At 51.1% G+C, this 18,997-nt stretch overlaps 1 protein-coding gene across 1 annotated transcript in view; it reads left to right on the forward strand.

Moving 5' to 3' along the window:
* The first annotated feature begins 2,503 nt into the window (after positions 1–2,503).
* Positions 2,504–18,997, forward strand: part of TADA3 (transcriptional adaptor 3) — an 84,940-nt gene continuing 68,446 nt past the window's right edge. The window contains exon 1 of the mRNA XM_086939377.1: positions 2,504–2,910. The gene's annotated coding sequence lies outside the window, so the exon portion shown is untranslated. The remainder of the gene's footprint in view (positions 2,911–18,997) is intronic.

Genomic DNA, 18,997 nt, shown 5'->3' on the forward strand with positions numbered 1-18,997 from the left:
TCTTTTATCGAGATACCGTCACTTTTCAACTATATCTTCAGTATGTAATGCTGCGTTATCATGCTCTGCCCCACAAGCTTCCCCCAGCGTGCGCTCTGGCTCAGCCGAGCCGCACTCCTCCCACACCTCTCACACACAAGTGAAGCTTCACTTCAAAGCTCCCACAGATGATGATAAACACCCGCAGGCACGCATTCACACGGAAACAGTCGCAAACACACAAACACTTCTACAACAGATGTCCCTTCAACAATTTTCTAACAAAGACTGACAGAGACACACAGACCTTCCCAGAATAAATGCACGTGAAAACGGACAGACACGCACCAGGACACACCACACAGACGCACACTGTAGGGGTGTAACAATATCCTACCACTCACGCCTCCAGGGTCACCAGGTCACGTGCATGTTACCCACCTGTGTGCCACTGGTGTTATGTCAATAATGCCCAGCTCTGCTGATACAAGGCTTCTAGACAATATACACAACCACCCCATCCACCAGCACCACCACCACCACCGCATCCACCATCACCACATCCACCACCACCGCATCCACCACCACATCCACCATCACCACCACATCCACCATCACATCCACCACCACCACATCCACCATCACCTCCACATCCACCATGACATCCACCACCACCACATCCACCACCACCGCATCCACCACCACCACCAGACCCACCACCACTACATCCACCACCACATCCACTACAACCAATACCCCATCCACCACTACCACCACCACCGCATCCACCACATCCACTGCATCCACCACCACATCCACCGCATACACTACCACATCCACCATCACCACCACATCCACCACCACCATCACATCCACCACCACCACCACATCCACCACCACATCCACCATCACCTCCACATCCACCATGACATCCACCGCCACATCCACCACCACATCCACCACATCCACCACCACCACCACATCCACCACCACCACCACATCCACCACCACATCCACCACCATCACATCCACCACCGCCACATCCACCACCACCACCACATCCACCACCACTTCCACCACCACCGCATCCACCACCACCACATCCACCACCACTTCCACCACCACCACATCCACCATACCCACCACCATCACTTCCACCACCACATCCACCACCACATCCACCCCCACCTCCACCACCACCATATCCCCCAGATCCACCACCACCAAATCTATATGTGTGTGGCTCTGTGTGTAGGTAGGTGCAAATGCAATGTTCTTGGATTTTTGTCACAATAAAATACACTGAACATAATCTTCACAAAAGGTATTTACAAACGTTTAAGGTATTGCCATTATAAATTACAATAACTTTTATTTAAGTATTCATTATTTACAAAATTAAAAGCCATTGTTATTTGTAATATCAATACATCTAAGTCACGTAAATACAACACACATTGCATTACAAATGCTATAGGTGTCACATTTGCAAAAGTTACAACTATTGACATTGTAACTGACAAAGCTATTAATTTTGCTACTTTCAAAACCAACACATAAATAAAAAAAGTGTCATTTACAATACCAATGGCTCAAACTTTCCTAATGCGAGACCTATTGCATTTCCAATGCTTGTTTCCGTAGGACAATGGACATTTGAAAAAAGTTCCTCCAGAATCCAAAGGTTGTATCTTGACCTTTTAACAGACATCTTTCGTGAAATAAGTTAGCTGTAGCCTTGGTCCAGTCTATTTGTTTTGACATGTTAGATGTAAAACAATGATTTGCAAAATGGAAATAGAAACACTGTATCCTGGTGACAGGGACTGGGAGTTTATCTGAGGATGTGACTTGTCTGACTAAAGTTGTATTATGTTCATATATATATATACTTATAAAGTGTAAATATGTAGAATTATCCTCATGTAACGTGCTTGGTTCTATTGTGAAGCGCTCTGACGCCTTTGGGTATAGTCTGCCCCATATAAAAAATGCATTAAATAAATAAAAATAAATAAATAAATAGAGCGTGCAGTGCATAAAACCGAGGATCATCGCCCAGCAGCAGAATTCCGTCGAAAAGCGTGCTGTTATATTTAACAGTGAAGACAGAGTTTATTATTAATCTAGCAAACAGTGCTCAAAGGACTCCAATAATTATGGGACTAACTGCTGATTAGATAGAACACATTTAGATCTGCAGCTTCAGTGGTCGGGATTTCTCCTGGAGAATGCGTTATTTATTTACTACAGCTTGTTTGCTGCGTAAAACAGGCTGCTTGGTTCCTTAGTTACACCAAGCGCTGCCGCCTCACCACCAATCAGACAGCCGGATACATACTCTAGAGTCCATTTTAGTCGCTTCTGTCGCAGCCTGGGATAGGTTTGGGTACTCGTGAGAGGGCGGGCTGCGGAGATCTCCTCAGATGTTCATTAGCTTGGAGGCTTCACAGCCTGGTTTGGGGTTGGCTGGTCGCACGCTTGCAGGTTTCTCATTGGTTCAAGGGTCCCGCGCATTACCACTGGGTCTATTTCTGCATCTCCTCGCCGCAGTGGGCGTGCACCGGGATTCTAGCTCGCTGCCCGGGCCTGCATGCCTTGGTAGACCGGCCCTTGCGCCGAAGTCAGGCGGAGCGCCAGTGTACCCACGTGAATGCATGCGGCCAGTGGGTACACTGGCCAAACTCTGCCCCGCAGCGCATTCCCTGACGCTATCCGCTGCCGAGAGCCACCCGGTTCGGACATGTACAACGTCACAAAACGTCATTTCCGGTGGTAGTCGGTCCCGCCCTCGTTGCTCTTGACCACCGCGGTTTCTGGCTCCGCCCAGGCCCTGCAGAGGACTCCGCGTGCGCAGGTGTGACAGGGGCCCATCGGCCGGACGGATCCCTCCCCTCCGGACCGCCCCTCCGCCTGGAGGCTGCCAGTGAGGTGAGTGAGGCCGTCAGCCGGCGGCGGGGCCCCTCCGCGCGGAGACGGGGCTTCGCAGGGGCAGACCCCGCGCGTGGGTGGGGCTACGCGGCCACTCCCCGCGGCTGCGCATGGGCGTGGCCTCCGGCAGTCCCGCCCACAGCGCGTGGCAACGGTCTGATGCTAGAATGTGACCCCTATGATGACATGAGCGCCACTGTGTGAATGGAACACATGAACGCCATGCACATGGTTCAGGCTATCCTTAGTGGCTGAAGGCACAACATCAACACAAGGAGCTCAACAAGAATGAAATTAAATGCGCTGGCAAACGGCAAGGAGAACTGGAAGAACAGGCTGCAAATGTGTGCATGCTGAACTAACCAAATAGGGTAACCATCTCAAAAGAAAGTTCAGTAGTATTGTTAATTTAAATTATGTTGTATGCAACAATTTTCAACTAGCTTAAGGATTTTAAACACCTGTGGAATAGTCTCTTCCACTTGCCAATTTCATGGTTCACTTTTTACTTGCATCAATATGTCTTCGTAACATAACACCTGATCAGGATCCAGCTTCATCATTAATTCGTTGTGTTGAGGCCAACCTAGAAGACATGATCCTACTATGGCCACATGTCCTTTGACTTGAAAACATTTAACATTTGCATTCCAGCTTGGTATCAAAATGCCTTCTCACATCAGTAGGTTTATTCCCATAACCTTTTAGCAAAAATGCCATGTGGGTGTAATTTCACACTCGCGAATCATCATCTATTCAATCAATCAATCAATCAATCATAGCATTTGTATAGCGCGCTACTCGCCCGGAAGGGTCTCAAGGCGCTGGGAGGGGGGTCTGCTACTGCTCGAAGAGCCAGGTCTTGAGTTGCTTCCTGAAGGAAAGGTGGACCTGGGTCAGTCGGAGGTGGATGGGGAGGGAGTTCCATGACTTGGCTGCAGGTAGGAGAAGGAACTTCCTCCGGTGGTGGCTCTGCGGATGCGTGGACCGGCGACGAGGGCGAGGCTGGTGGATCGTAGCTGGCGGGTGGGAATGTAGAAGGTCAGGCGGTTGTTGAGGTACCTGGGGCCTGGGTTGTGGAGAGCCTTGTGTGCGTGAGTGAGGAGTCTGAACGTGATCCTCTTGCTGACGGGGAGCCAGTGCAGGTCTCTCAGGTGTCCGGAGATGTGACTGTGTCGGGGGGAGGTCCAGGATGAGTCTTGCAGAGGCGTTCTGGATGTGTTGGAGTCTTTTCTGAAGTTTGGCTGTGGTTCTGGCGTAGAGGGTGTTTTCGTAGTCCAGTCAGCTGGTGACGAGTGCCTGGGTGACCGTCTTCCTGGTTTCGGTGGGGTTCCCCTGGAAGATCTTTCGGAGCATACGCAGGGTGTTGAAGCATGACGAAGAGACGGCGTTGACTTGTCTGGTAATCGAGAGGGAGGAGGCCAGGATGAAGCCCAGGTTACGTGCGTGGTCCGTTGGCTTGGGAGCGGTGCCCAGGCCAGGGGGCCACCAGGAGTTGTCCCAGGCGGAGGGCGATGATCCCAGGATGAGGACTTCCGTCTTGTCTGAGTTCAGTTTCAAGCGGCTGTTCTTCATCCACTCAGCGACGTCTTTCATCCCTTCGCGTAGGCTGGTTCTGGCGGTGGCTGGGTCGTTCGTGAGGGAGAGGATCAGCTCGGTGTCGTCGGCGTAGGAGATGATGTTGAGGTTGTGTTGGCGTGCGATGGCTGCGAGGGGGCTCATGTAGACATTGAAGAGGGTGGGGCTGAGTGATGATTCTTGTGGAACGCCGCAGATGACTTCGGTGGCCTCGGATCTGAACGGGGCAGGCGGGGACCCTCTGGGTGCTTCCGGTGAGGAACGAGATGATCCATTCCAGTGCCTTCTCTTGGATTCCGGTGTTGTTGAGGCGTTGCACAAGGGTGCGGTGGCAGACCGTGTCGAACGCTGCGGAGAGGTCCAGGAGGATGTGGGCCGCTGTTTCCCCGTTGTCGAGCAGGGATCTGATGTCTGTGGCTGCGATGAGGGCGGTCTCGGTGCTGTGGTTGGATCGGAAGCCGGACTGCGAGTGGTCGAGGGATCCGTTCATCTCGAGGAAGGCGGCAAGCTGACTGTTGACGGTCTTCTCGATTACTTTGGCCGGAAAAGGGAGGAGCGAGATGGGACGGTAGTTCTTGAGGTCGGTGGGGTCCGCTGTTTGTTTCTTCAGGAGGGCGCTGAGCTCGGCGTGCTTCCAGCTCGCCGGGAAGGTGGTGGTGGTGAAGGAGGTGTTGATGATGTCCCGGAGTTGGGGTGCGATGATGGAGTCGGCTTTGTTGAAGATGTGGTGGGGGCAGGGGTCGGTTGGTGATCGGAGTGGATGGTGTTCATCACGCGGGTAGTGTCTTCGGTGCTGACCGGAGTACAGGCACAGAGGGTGGGGGGCGTTGGCTCGGTGGTTGGGTGCGTGGTCTGTGCGCCAAAGCTGTTGTGTATGTCGGCGATCTTGCTGTGGAAAAACGAGGCGAGTGAGTCGCAGAGGTCTTGCGAGGGAATGATGTCGTTGTTTCCGGCGCTGGGGTTGGAGAGCTCTTTGACGATGCTGAATAGTTCCTTGCTGTTGTGGGCGTTGTTGTCCAGTCGTTCCTTGAATGCTGTCTTCTTGGTGGTGCGGATCCCCTGGTGGTGTTTGCAGGTGGCGTGCTTGAGGGCAGTCATGTTGTCTGTGATCTGGTTGTTGCTCCAGGCTTTCTTGCGGGTGCAGCAGTTCTTCTTGGAGTTCTTGAGTTCGTCGGTGAACCAGGAGGCTTTCTTGCTGCCGAGTCTGCTGGTAGGGGTCTTCAGTGGTGCGAGGTTGTCTGCGCAGTTGGTGATCAACTGTGTGAGGTTGCTGGCTGCTTCGTTGGGGTCCGTTGCGCTGGCGGGAGGGTTCTGGCTGAGGCAGGTGGTGAGTTGGTTGGCGGTGATCTGGTTCCAGCTCCTGCGAGGAACCTGTTGCGGGTGGTGGTGGATCGTGGTTCTTCTGAAGCTGAAGTGGACGCAGTTGTGGTCCGTCCAATGAAGTCCGGTGGAGTGGCTGAAGGAGATGTGCTTGCTGGAGGAGATGACGGGGTCAAGCGTGTGGCCGGCGTAGTGGGTGGGGGTGTTCACCAGTTGCTTGAGTCCGAGGTTGGCGAGGTTGTCCAGCAGGGTGGTGGAGTTGGTGTCGTTCTTGCTCTCCAGGTGGAAGTTGAAGTCCCCTAAGAGGATGTAGTCGGTGGAGGGGAGGGCGTGCAGGCTGATGAAGTCTGCAATGTCTTCGCTGAATTGTGTGCGTAGTCCCGGGGGTCTGTAGATGAGGGTGCCTCTGAGGGTGGTCTTGGGATCGGTGTGTATCTGGAAGTGGAGGTGTTCAGCGGCGGTGAGGGTGTCCTCTGAGTTGGTCGGAATGCGGATGGTGTTCTTGTGTACGATAGCGATGCCTCCTCCGGTCTGGTTGACGCGGTCCCTCCTGGTGATCTTGTACCCGTCCGGGATGACGATGGCGATGTCGGGGGCTGAGGAGGCGTTTATCCAGGTTTCCGTGAGGAAGGCGACGTCTGGTGAGGTTGTATCGAGGAGGTTCCAGAGTACCACGGCGTGTCTGTGGACGGAGCGGGTGTTGAGCAAGATGCACTTGAGGTGGTTGTTGCTGGTGCTTGGCTTTGCGGGTGCGGTGCAGGTTCTGAAGCAGGTGAAGCGGCAGGCTTTGCTGGTAAAGGGTCCATGGGTGCGTTTCGGGGTGGCTCGGTAGCAGGCAGGGTTCCAGCCGGCATTGAGTGCGTTGAGGGTGGCGGTGTCGTAGGTCCGTCGTGGTCATGCATCGGCGGGGGCCAGGGGTCCTGGCGCTGGGCGCGGGCCAGGCGCGGACGGGCGCAGACGGGCTTGCCTTTGACGCGCCTTCAGTGCACAATCGGTGCGCCCGCTGCACGGGCGCGCGGACTCTGCCATAAGTGGAGAGGGGGGGGGGGGGAGGCGAGAGGAGGAAGGAGCAGCTGGTAGGTGGGAGCGGGGTGGTGAATGGGAGAGGGTCGAGGGAACAGAAGGGGGGGCGGGGCCGCGGGGGAGCAGCAGCAGGGAACGGGGTGTGACAGCGGGAAAGGGGCTAGAAGCGCTAGAGCAGGAGGACAAAATAAGGGGCACAGGCACAAGTACGAAAACACAAGACAGGGGGCTAAATGCAGAGGACACAATCAGGGGGACAGCAGTAGAAGAGATACAGTGGAAAAAAAGGCAACTACGATGACCAAATTACAGAGGACAAAATCAGGGGCACCGCAGCACAGGAAACACGGCGGGAAAAAGGCGGCAAATATGAGCGGCGGTGTCAGCAGGGGGACCGGGTGACTTCAGCAGGAGCCACGCGGCGGGTTGAGCGACCGGCGCTGACGAGGTCAGGCTAGGTCACTTCTCAGATCTATTCACTTTTGACCCACTGAGACTTGTATTAGCCCATCTTCTATTAAGCTGTTATGCAGTAAGTATCTTTTTTTAATTTTCCAGTCTTGCAAATATGCAACACAAATTCCTCATAAACTTACACATTTGTGACCTCTTACTTGAAATTTATTTGTATATTTCTGACTCCCATCATCTTTACCTGACTTGATCTTTCACATGCTGACACCTCTCCCTTTGTCCTTACACTTGTGACAGACTTGATCAATAGCAGGTTGTGTTTGCATTTCATTACATTCCCTCCTAAACCACAGTTGAAACGTGTATAGTCAAATTCTCAGTGCACAGTAGCGTTTCTCACGTTTCATGTTGGAATATTTGTGGACTAGCTAGTCCTGGGTTATCAAGAAAAGTCCTGTAATTGCATGTTGCAGTTAAGGTTCGAAGGGCTAAAATAAAAAAAAAAAAGGTTTTTCAGTAGTTGGCTTCTTTGTAAAAAAAAAAGTGTCCTTTGCTACAACCTCATTCACCTTTTTGGCAAAATTGATAACCAATTATCACAGAGCTTTTTAACATTTATTAGGTCGAGTAATTTTAATTACTCGAAATCACTCGGGCTGTACTGGAGTCTCAGAAACGTCAACAGTTGAACTCTTTCTCCAGGTGTATGATTTGTGGATGTATTGTATACAGACAACAATCTTTTTTCAGAAGGATTTAAAAATATTCTAGCTGGGACACTAAATTTAACCTAGACTTCTAGGTGATGCGTTTGTTTTACTATTATTTTGTGCAAGAGGTGAACGTTTTTTCAGCGTGCCAGCGCTACATCTTTGCCCAGACCTTTGTTTCCGCTACTATTCGCTGCTGACATGATTCCAAACTTAACCATACTATGCTGTTAGCTCCCTATGCCTCTCACTCCAGCATGTATATTGTTAATGTATCCTCCTCTGACCAGACCCTCCAACTCCACCCTCCAAATGCACCCTCCCACTCCATCCTCCAACTCCACCCTCCAACTTCAACTCCACCCTCCAACTCCAACTCCACCACGTCACTCGGGGACACCACCACGTCACTCGGGGACACCACCACGTCACTCGGGGACACCACCACGTCACTCGGGGACACCACCACGTCACTCGGGGACACCACCACGTCACTCGGGGACACCACCACGTCACTCGGGGACACCACCACATCACTCTGGGACACCACCACATCACTCGGGAACACCACCACATCACTCGGGATTACCACCACATCACTCTAGGGACACCACCACATCACTCTAGGGACACCACCACATCACTCTAGGGACACCACCACATCACTCTAGGGACACCACCACATCACTCTAGGGACACCACCACATCACTCTAGGGACACCACCACATCACTCTAGGGGCACCACCACATCACTCGGGGGCACTGCTCAGGGGCATCACCACATCACTCGGGGACAACACTACATCACTCAGGGAGACCACCACATCACTCGGGAACACCACCACATCACTCTGGGAACACCACCACATCACTCTGGGAACACCACCACATCACTCTGGGAACACCACCACATCACTCTGGGAACACCACCACATCACTCTAGGGACACCACCACATCACTCTAGGGACACCACCACATCACTCTAGGGACACCACCACATCACTCTAGGGACACCACCACATCACTCTAGGGGCACCACCACATCACTCGGGGGCACTGCTCAGGGGCATCACCACATCACTCGGGGACAACACTACATCACTCAGGGAGACCACCACATCACTCGGGAACACCACCACATCACTCTGGGAACACCACCACATCACTCTGGGAACACCACCACATCACTCTGGGAACACCACCACATCACTCTGGGAACACCACCACATCACTCTGGGAACACCACCACATCACTCTGGGAACACCACCACATCACTCTGGGAACACCACCACATCACTCGGTGACACCACCACATCACTCTGGGACACCACCACATCACTCTGGGACACCACCACATCACTCTAATACAACACCACATCATCACTCAGCACCACAACAGCACTGTCCTTGCTTGCTACCAACAAGCATTGCCATAGCCAATAGGACGCGCTTTAGGAAAGTGTAAGCTATTGGCTTTGTGAATACGATGCTATTAATTTATATATTTTCAAAACCAACACGTATTAAAAAAAATTGTCATTTCAATACCAATAGCTCACACTTTCCTAATGCGAGACCTATTGCATTGCAAATGCTTGTCTACTTCATCTCCTAACGGAATAGGAAATTGTGGCGGACTGGAATGACTTGAGGGGACACAAAGGGAAGGTAAAAAGGGTTTTATTGGTTTTAGTAAACGCCTTCGGCGCACAATGCTTCTATAGTAAGGGAGAGGGGTTTCTGGGTCCTTCTTTGCTGGGGAGAGACTCTCCTTTCATAGGTCCAGACGCTTCTTCTCCACTCCAGGGTGCTGGTGAGGATTTAGGTGCCGGTCTGGATGTCGTCCCAAGCATAAAAAGAAAATGGACTTGCTTCAGTCGTGTGCTCGATATCTTTAACAATCTCAGGGAAACAGGAGTGAGGGATTCACACGTGCACAAACAATTAAGCCAAAAGAATACTATAGCGTAGTGGCGAAGGTGTTAGGGTGAATGGAGTGAGAGGAAGGTTTCGAGTGTTGCTTCAGGGTGGTTTAACCCCTTTTCTATCCGCCCACTTTGAGATACGTGCACGTACCTGGGAAAGTCACGCTTCCCCTGAAGCATGGCTGGGCGAAGGGCCTTGTCGTTGGCCTCCTGGCTTCTCTGCTCGCTGGCTCGCCTCTGCTGCCGGTAGTTCGCCGCACCTTCTCTCCGCGCTGTCCTCCGCTTTTTCACCTGCTCACGTCTGTGTTTTCTCCTGGTGTACAACACACCGGTGAGTCTTCACTTCCGCAATTTACGGCGTCCTCCTCTTCCTCGTCATGACCGGGGGCGGGACTTCGCTCCAACTCTGCCCAATTAAAAAAACAGTGTTGACCCTTCCAGGCTGGGTGAAAACATCGCCTGGTCGGAACGCCTCCAGTTCTCGGTTTGCTGCGGGAAAAGAGGGGATACGGTACTGGTCGTATCTTTAGTGGTCGTATTCCAGTAAGTCTCGTTTCTGTCCTGCTCCACCCCGTCACACACCACCCCCCTGGAATCTCCTGATCGGGGAGTGGGAAACGTGAAAGAAGTCAGCACTACCATTATCGGCCCCCTTTCTATGACGGACTTTGACGGAGAAGTCAAAAACCATCGTAGGACTCTGGGATTGTGGGAGATGTTACTGCTCATCCATTGTAGTGGAGCATGATCGGTCTATAGGGTGAATGGGTGTCCTTCGAGGTAATATCTTAACTTATCTACGGCCCATTTAACTGTGAGACATTCTTTCTCTATTGTCGGGTACTTCACCTTCCTGGGGAAGAGTTTTCTGCTAATGTAAAGTATAGGATGTAATACCTCATCCGGGGACATCTGTGACAAAACGGCTGCCACCCCATAGTCAGATGCGTCGGTGTGAAGGATAAAGGGCTTTGTGAAGTCCGGGGAAGATAACACCGGCGTGGTGGTGATGACTCTATTTAGGGCGTTGAAGGCTTGCCACATCTCGGGGGTAGGGCTTTGATAGGCTATTGGCTTGAACTCTTTCTTTAGAGTGTCTGTGAGAGGAGCCGCAATGTCGAAAGATGAGGGGATGAATCTTCGATAATACCCGATTAATCCAAGGAAGGCCCTCATCTCTATTTTGTTCTTGGGGAAGGGGGTCTCAGCTATTGCCCTAATCTTCTCTACCTGGGGTTCAATCGTTCCATGTCCCAGGACATATCCCAAGTATTTTACTTTCTGGTAGCCTATACATGATTTTTTTGAGTTCACATGGAGTCCAGCTTCCTGAAGACTCCCTAGAATGGTCTGCAGATGTTGTAGATGGGTCTCCCATGAGGGGCTGAATATTATGCCGTCCAGGTAGGCAGAGCTAAGAACTTGGTGCCTTCTCAGAACCTCATTAATCAGGGGCTGATGCATGCAGCCCAAATGGGAGAACATTGAACTCATACAAGCCGTCTGGTGTTGCGAAGGCCGTTTTTTTCCGGTCCTCTTCTCTTAAGGGCACCTGCAAATAGCCTTTGGTCAGCTCTAACGTGCTGATGTACTGCGCGTCTCCGAGTTTCTCGATCAGTTCGTCGATGCGGGGTATTGGGTACGCATCGAAGGAAGAGACAGAATTTAGTGTGCAAAAGTCCATACAAAATCTCGTACTCCCATCGGGTTTGGGCACCATTACAATCGGAGAGGACCACTTGCTCCGGGAGGGTCTGATCACATCTAGTTTCAACATTTCCTGGACCTCCTTCCGTATTGCTGATCTTTTGGTGGTGGATATCCTGTAGGGGCGTTGTTTGTCTATAGTTCCGTCTGGGGTTTCTATTCTGTGCTCTATCATCGCGGTCTTCCCCGGCAGATCCGAAAAAAGTGGCGCAAAAGGAAGCAGGATGTTATGCAGGCTCTCTTTCTCTGTTTGTCTAAGGTCTTCATTGACCACTAGTTCTTCTATTGTTGAGGTGGATGATGCCCTTGTGGGTATGGTGAGGTGATTGACTTTAGGGGGAGGCCAGATCCACTTCTTTAATGCATTGATGTGGAAGGTCTGTGTTTTTCGGGGTGATATCTGTAATCTGTATGTCGTTTTCCCCACAGTGTCAGCCACTTTATATGGTCCTTTCCATTCTGTTTGAAATTTCTTTGTGGAAGAGGGTAATAAGACAAGAGCCCAATTGTTCACTTCAAGCCGCCTCCATTTCATCCCTTTGTCGTAACACTCCTTTTGTTTTTTCTGGCTGGTTTCTAGATTGGAGTAGGCTAGCTCCCTTATTTTTAGGTCGAGCTGATGTGGCATTCATGCGAAGCATGAATGCATCAGCTCGACAACTTATGCTGCCCGTATTTAGGAGAGTGGACAGCTACCAGACGCGCGCTTTGACGAGGTCGGATTTCACCTCGGGAGCGAGCGTCTGATAGCTGCGCATGCGCGGTGCAAAGCCCTTGCTCACACACAGACACAGGCAGCCCCCACCCCTCTGCATGCACGCACGCACGCACACACACACACACACACACACACACACACACACAGGCGCGCGCATGCACACGCAGGCATAAGGCACACATACAGGCACACTATCCCCTACCTCGCATTCTCACTCAATCACACACAGTCACGCATGCGCACACACATTCCCTCGCGCACACACGCGCGCACACACTCCCCCCCTACCCCTAACCCCCTCCCCCCCACCCCCCCAGGCATACACACAGGCACGCACGCACTTCACTTCAGCCCTGGGCCCCACTCACCGACTGCGCTCTTCCGGCAGGGCTCCTCACGGCGCGGCGCGTCTCATCCTCTAAATCGGGGCTCCCTCAGGTCAGAGGAGCCCCGCAACAGGCGCCACACTCTTCCTTCTCCCCGGCCCCCTCCTGGGGACCCGGGCTACCCCGGACGGCAGGGCGCTCCATGCGCCGGTGTACCGTAGTTCCAATCTTCCCATCGGAATGATCTTCCCCATGCAGTCTGCGCATGCGTAATTCACCGCGCACGCGCAGATGCTACAATACGCCTTTCCCATGTCTGGATGATCTCCCCAGCACAGCCGCAAATTACCGTCATTGGTTGCATGCGTCCATGACGTCAAGCGGCACACGCTCATTGGTCACGGACCGATAAATTCTCCTTGACTGCTACCTCTACCAATAACAATTATTTAAATCTATTTCTAGTCCTCCGCGCTACCCTCCCACCCCTATCGAAACTTTTACACGTAGCAGTCACTTTTACACGTAGCAGTAACTTTTACACGTAGTAGTTAGAACACCGGCACACGGAGCTCGCTTGCAATGAAGCTTCATCTGCCGCGCTTTAACAATGATAGCAGGAGAAAGAAAACGCGCTGTGCTGTGTGTATCATTTCCATTCTGGCAGACGTGACAGGTCAGATGTGATGGCTGCTTCTATTGCAGCAACAAATAAATGGTTATTGACAACATACGCCAGTGTGGTGCTGAGTGGCGAGCGGCGACGCACGCGAGGCGGCTCTGAGGGGGAGGCAGCGCGCGCAGGGGAGGGTAGCGCTTCAGTACGGTGTGAAGTGCGACATACGGGCAGTGCTGACTGACTGGGGCTGTAAACCGATGGAGGGGGCTGCTGAAAGAAGGACGGGACAACAATCCGAAGCAGGGAAGGAAAAAACACAACAGGAGACTGGTAGACAGGCGGCGCCCGGCTTCCGGCTGTGGTAAGTCAACGCATGTACTGTTTAAAGTCGGCATGCATAGCATTAAAGCGATCGAGGAGTCGGTGTGGCTTTTATCGGTCTGAAGTGTCTAAGGAGATAGAACTGTACCCGGCAGCCGAGCGGTTGTCGTGTTAAAGGAGTCTAGTATCAACACAATTTCACAGGTTAGTTCCTTAAACTTCCTATTAATGCACACATGACATTTTTACATCCAGTCTCACTTTGATATACAAAACACTCCTCATAAATACAATAAATGCTTCTGCCCGTCAAAACATGCAAATAAAGTATACGGTAGGTAAGAAATCCCCCGGTCCACTGCAGTCTAAAAACGGCCTTCCCTCATTCCTTCTGGCACTTTGTATATTATGTCATTAATAAAGAGAATATTTTCCCCTTTGTATTGTGACATAGTTTTTGAGTTGCACTGTTTATACAATTTGTGCAACTATTCAACAACACCTGGTTCAAATATGTTCTCTCAAGGTTTTAAGCTTTATTACAATGGTAACAAGAAGATGTTCATATTTCACTTCTGTTCTTGGATTTTCTTCACAATAGAATACACTGAACATAATCTTCACAAAAGTTATTAACACAACTTTATGCTATTGCCATTATAAATTACAATAACTTTTATTTAAGTATTAATTATTGAAAAAAGTGTAAAGCCTTTGTTATTTGTAATATCAATACATGTAAGTCACGTAAATACAACGCATATTACATTACAAATGCTATAGGTGTCACATTTGCAAAAGTTATAACTATTGGCATTGTAAATGACAAAGCTATTAATTTTGCTATTTTCAAAACCAAAACAAAAATAAAAAAATTGTCATTTACAATACCAATAGCTCAAACTTTCCTAATGCGAGACCTATTGCATTGCAAATGCTTGTTTCTATGTTGTTTTTAAGGGTCTGGCTATACTCCAATAAGCTTTTCTCTTCTCCTGGTCCTTCTGCTTTCCAGGCTTCCTTGGTCATCTCGAGTAATGTTCTTGGTTGGCGTCCATATAGCATCTCAAAGGAGGAACAGCCCAAACTGCTTTGTATTTGTCCTCTGATCACATATAAAGCTAATGGAAGGATGAGGTCCCATTCTCTTCCGTTCACCGAAAGCATTTTTTTAAGGGTAGACTTGAAGGTTACAATATAGCGTTCCACTAGACCGTCAGTTTGCGGATGGTATGCCAACGTCCGGATCTGGTGAAGGTCCAGTAGTCTGCACACCTCCTGCATTAACTGAGAAATACAGGGGGTGCCTTGATCCATTAGGATCTCCTTTGGGAAACCTACCCTAGAAAACAGCTCAAGGAACTTCTCTGCTATAACCTTGGAGGTAGGGACTTTTAGTGGAAAGGCCTCTGGGAATCTAGTGGCGTAGTCTATTATGACTAGGGCATACTGATAGCACAGCGGCTTTTAGGGAGGGGTCCTATAAGGTCCATCCCTACTCTTTCGAAAGGGGTCCCAATTATTGGCAGCGGTTGTAAGGGTACTGCGGGTGGTCTATGAGTATTTTTCTTTTGACAGACGTCACAGGCCTGGCAATGTATTTTAATGTCCTTGTACACCCCTGGCCAATAAAAATACCTCAAGACATTCTGAGTTGTCTTTTCGCTACCAGTATGCCCTGCTAGAAGATGGGTGTGAGAGTAGAACATTATTTGCTCTCTAAATGAGTTCGGGACCAGGAGTTGGAGGGGATCATCTGGGCTTGCCTGCCGGTAGAGTAGGCCTTCCTTAATCACAAACTTTGGGTATCTGGCGTCAGGGTTAGTTTGGGTATAATGAGCCTGCTCCCAGGCATTAATTAGGGTTGCGTAGTTACTTTGAGCAAACCTAAAGCTCCTATCTGTTGTCCACGGATCTGGTGACATCAAAGCAGGGGTGGAGGAAGGCTCTTTGGGGTCGGTTTGTTTTATGGTCTGGGTGAACAAGTCCAGGAAGTGCGGGTTATCAGTCCCTATGATTATTTTTTCTGGGAGTGTCTCTAAAACCCCTACTCGGACCACCAAGGTTTTCCCCTCTGCTAAGATAGGGGTATGTGTGCCACTGGATAGCTTTTGACATCTCCATGTACACACTTTATATACACCACGGTATTCGGTATCACTTGATGGGACTGTACAAAAAACCCTTGAATCACAGATTGCTTGCACCCCGAATCTAGGAGGGCCTTAATCCTCGCCCCATTCACCCTTACACTTACATGATAAGCTCCTCCAAGTTAGGCAGAATATAGGACGGTCTTGGGCAGGTACCCTACTTTCATGGGTTCTTTGGGACTTCTCCTCTGTGGATATAGTCGCGCTATATGCCCCCAGGCACCGCACTCGAAGCACTGAGGGCCCTTAAAACTGAGGATCTCAGGTTTTGAGGGGCGTGCTATATTTGAGTGTGGTTGCTGACGGGCTTTCTTATCTACCCTGAGTGGGGTTTTGGGATGCTTTTCCGTCTCCCAAGGGTGCAACCGAGGTTGAGCCCTGGTAAATGTGGAGGCCATTTCCATAGCTTGGGTGGTCGTTAGATTAGTGTGTTGCCTTAACCACTTCTGGGTTCCGTAGGGCAGGGCTTCTAAGTATTGTTCCAAATAGATTTTAAGCCATTTGTCTGCGACCATTTTTAAGCGGAACAACAGAGTCTTGGGAATCTCCCCAGGTGCTCCCCTTGCTATCCTGAACCGCACTCTGTAGGCTTCCGCATCTAGACGCGGTGGTCCAATATGATGGTTTTAATTGTGGCATAAGGTGTGTTGCCTGTAGGGTTTGCGACCTGGTTAGCCGCTTGGGCCTCCCCGGTGAAAAGGGGGGGCCAAGAAAAACGGCCACTTTTCTAGTGGCCACGCACAAGCTAGAGCGGCTCTCTCAAAATTGATCAAAAACGCTTCGGGGTCTTCCCCTGGTGTGTATTTCTGTAGGGAGACCCCTGAAGGATGTGGGTTGCGGGGCTCTCTAGCCTCTGTGGCTGCTGGATTTGCTATCAGTTTTTGCAACCCCTCTAGTGAGTCTTCACTTCCGCAATTTACGGCGTACGGCGTCCTCCTCTTCCTCTTCATGACCGGGGGCGGGACTTTGCTCCAACTCTGGCCAATTCAAAAAACAGTGTTCCCCTTCCAGGCTGGGTGAAAACATTGCCTGGTCGGAACGCCTCCAGTTCTCGGTTTGCTGCGGGAAAAGAGGGGATACGGTACTGGTCGTATCTTTAGTAGTCGTATTCCAGTAAGTCTTGCTTCTGTCCTGCTCCACCCCGTCACAGAAATATATATTTTTAAGCGTCTTCTTTCAGCTCACACTGTCGTAAGAGTCAAGTTCCCTATTCATGTGAACGGAACCAGTGATATCCTCAAAGCCTTTCTTCCACTGGTGCTACTTAACTCCGGTTTCCCTAGTATGATAAATAATACATTTTATTTAAATGATGATTTAAATCATACATTTTGTACAGGGACACTTTCCCTGAGATTACTGTGTGCATAAATGACACTTTTCCCCCCTTGCTTTGAATTGCTGGCCCTTGGTTATTGGTCATCCTCTGTAGTTCCTTTTTGGGTTGAGCCTGGGCAGCGTATGCGCTGTTCTGCAAGGCATGCTGTATTAGTGTATGGACTTGAAACTCTGCCCATATTTTTCATTGGCTTGTGTCATTGTCATTTGTAAATGCAGGCACTTATAACCTCCCATAAGGACTGGCCCTTCTACTTCTGTTGTTACATGGTGTGTCTTATTTAGTCTGTAAGCACTATTTTCTATAATGAGTTTCTCCTACTGCAGGCACGACATGCTTTCCTGCAACATTCAGTGCGCCATGGGTGCTTTCACTTTCCAAGCAGCCCGGGACATTGGTGGCCATTTGTTTGAAGTGAAATTGTTCTCGTATTTACAATAGTTTGAACTATTGGCAGTTTTAATGACAATGTCTTTTAGTTATGTGTTAATTACCAAATCAGATAAATAAAAGGCATTCTCATGCGTATACTCGAATGCTGGCAAAGGCAATAAAAATGCCTGTTAGAGTGCAAAACGTTTTACAAAAGGGTTTGCTTTGTGTATGCAGTGGATACATTAGATAAAGAACTGAGAGTGTGCCCGAGCACGGTTTTCAGATATAAAGTGGTCCCTCATGCATTCCACTGCAGGCCCACAAAAATCTACTTGCCCATTTATTATGGTGAGTCAGATTTTATTAGGAGAAGATTTTATTAGGTGAAGCTATTTTAGCCATGTTGGACAGGCCTCGTGAAGGGGCCGCTCCCTCCCCCGCATGATAAGGCCCGAGCACCGGCTCTACCGGTGTCACCAGAAGAACCACCCCGGCAATCCACAGAAGCAACCCACAGCCCACTCCAACGGGACGCCTGCCCCCCGAACACCCCGACATCGGCCGGCCCGGGCCGTCATCAGCAGCATTGCCCCGGCCCAGCCGCCATCTTGGACCCTGCACCACGAGGCCGCGTGGCCTCAGCTCGACCCCAACCCTGGGCCTGGCCAGGCCCCGACATCGAGGCACCACCATCCACCCAGGAGGTGAAGAGACCACTTGGCAGGTCAATGGGAGAAGAGAGTGTTGATGGCTCTCCCCCGCCAGGTGCCGATCACCCCCAGCCTCCCCGAGCGCTGGCTCCACCCCCCTGCTGGGTGTCTGGACTCCCTCATCCCGGACCTCCCGACCTCCAAGTGCGAGGGTCCGGACATCAAAGGGCGCCAGACCTATAACTGGGGCAGCTCCAGAGCAGGAAGGCAGTTGTATCCTGGAGTCGAGAGACACCTAGAAGAACTCATCCTTGACGGACTGCTGGCGCTGCCGCAGCCCTGCCTTGTGAATCATCGTTCCTGCCTGCTGGCACTGCCGCGGCCCTCTGCAACCTACACCTTCGTCGGGACCTGCTGGCGCTGCCGCGGCCCATCCTCGTGAACCATCGCTCCTGCCTGCTGGCGTTGCCGCGGCCCTCTGCAACCTACACCTTCGTCGGGACCTGCTGGTGCTGCCGCGGCCCATCCTCGTGAACCATCGCTCCTGCCTGCTGGCGTTGCCGCGGCCCTCTGCAACCTACACCTTCGTCGGGACCTGCTGGCGCTGCCGCGGCCCATCCTTGTGTGAACCATCGCCTTTGCCGGCCGGCGCTGCAGCGGCCCTTCTCAAGTGAACTATCATCCTAGCCTGCCGGCGCTGCCACGGCCCGACCTTCCAGGACTCCGAGCTCGAGGATTGTGAGCTATCCATCTTACCACCTCCGTACCAGACCGGTACCAAGACTGTCCCGCTACCCCTTTTCCCCCCAGAGACTAGAATTGAGAGGACCCTCGTGTCCCGATCTCACTGTATCGCTGATATCCTTGCTTCAAGAATCATATATAAGGAGTGTTGACCTCATCCTT

Source organism: Lissotriton vulgaris, chromosome 9 (genome assembly GCF_964263255.1).
Source record: "Lissotriton vulgaris chromosome 9, aLisVul1.2, whole genome shotgun sequence".
Lineage (NCBI taxonomy): Eukaryota > Metazoa > Chordata > Amphibia > Caudata > Salamandridae > Lissotriton > Lissotriton vulgaris.